This window comes from Pteropus vampyrus, unplaced genomic scaffold, assembly GCF_000151845.1.
Source record: "Pteropus vampyrus isolate Shadow unplaced genomic scaffold, Pvam_2.0 Scaffold208, whole genome shotgun sequence".
Lineage (NCBI taxonomy): Eukaryota > Metazoa > Chordata > Mammalia > Chiroptera > Pteropodidae > Pteropus > Pteropus vampyrus.
The window spans coordinates 1,565,367-1,566,832 of NW_011888989.1; positions in this window are offsets into that span (position 1 = coordinate 1,565,367).

The window sequence follows — 1,466 nt, forward strand, 5'->3', positions numbered from 1 at the left end:
TTTTTTGAGTGTCACGAGCACTGATGAAAATTTTGCTAATTCTAGAAAATATGTTAAGAACAATATTTGATAGAAATTGATATGTATGTGAAAATGCAGAAGGCTAAATATAAATATAGTAAGAAAAGAATAAACTGGAGGAATTATACTTCCTGATATCGAGAGCTACTAAAAATCTATAGTAATCAAGACAGTAAAGTATTGGTACAAAGACAGACAAATAGGGCAATGGAACAGAGTAGAGAATCTAAAAACAGTATAAACATGTATAGTCAGTTTATCTATGATAAAAGTGACACTGCATTGAAGTAGAAAGGATGGTGTTTTTATTGAAAGTTGCTAAGTCAACAGATTATCTATTTTTGAACAAAAAATGTATCTTCACTCCTTACCTCACATCATACACAAAAACCGACTCCAGATATAATGTGTATCCAAATGGGAGAGGCAAGAAAATTTCAGATGAAAACATAGAAAAATATCTTCATTATCTTAGGAAGGCAAAGATTTCTTAAACTAGATACCAAGAAAAAAAAGGCTAACCATTAAAAGAAAAATGATAAATTGAACTACATTAAAATAAGAACTTCGTCAGAAGACATGATTAAGAGTGAAAAGGCAATCCACAGAAGAGAATATTTACAATAAATATTTCTAACAGAGGATTTATATCCTTATTATATAAACTCTTACAAGGCAATTAGAAAAAGGCAGAGGATCTTGGAAACACGGCAGAGTGAGAGACGTCCCCAGATCTCTCCCCTTGAAACAACAATAAGCTGAACATCTACAACTCAACGAAAAACACACAAACTGCACACCAGCACATCTGAGCATGGGATCTGTGCATAAGAGCTACCACAGGTCAGAACCCTGGATGTTGGGTGGTGGACTGGCAGAAATAAAGAAGATACCTCTCGCAGCCACCGAAGCTCCCTGCAGGAGGAGAAAGAGAGGAGAAGGAACAGTGAGTTCACATGGCAAGTTCCCTGAACATATAGCTGTAAGCTCCCCATGACCAGCTGGCTGCAGAGTCCAGCATCAGCACAGAAAGCAGAGAAGAGGGACGGGACCGTAGAGGAACAACAGCTGATTTTTGCTGGCCACGGTTGCAAAATTGAGGCTGAGCTGCAGCCCCCAACCCCCAACGCAGAGAGTCCCTCCTCCCATACCCTCCAAGACCAATCACCGTGGAGCACCAGGGGAATCTGAGCAAACACTGCCAAAACTGTCACTGACACTGACAGGGACTGAAACTGAGGGTAGCGAGCATGATTAAATATCTACGAGAAAATTTAAAAAGCGTTATTAAGAGTTTATATAAAGCAGGGACTCAAGAGGCATAGAGGCCACTTACTGGAAACCAAAAGAGAATTGCCTTCTTTGCAACAGGCTAAAGAGAGACCTTTATATAATAAATCTTATTTCTGGAAAAACAGCAGAATACACTTCCATTAATGCCCAGG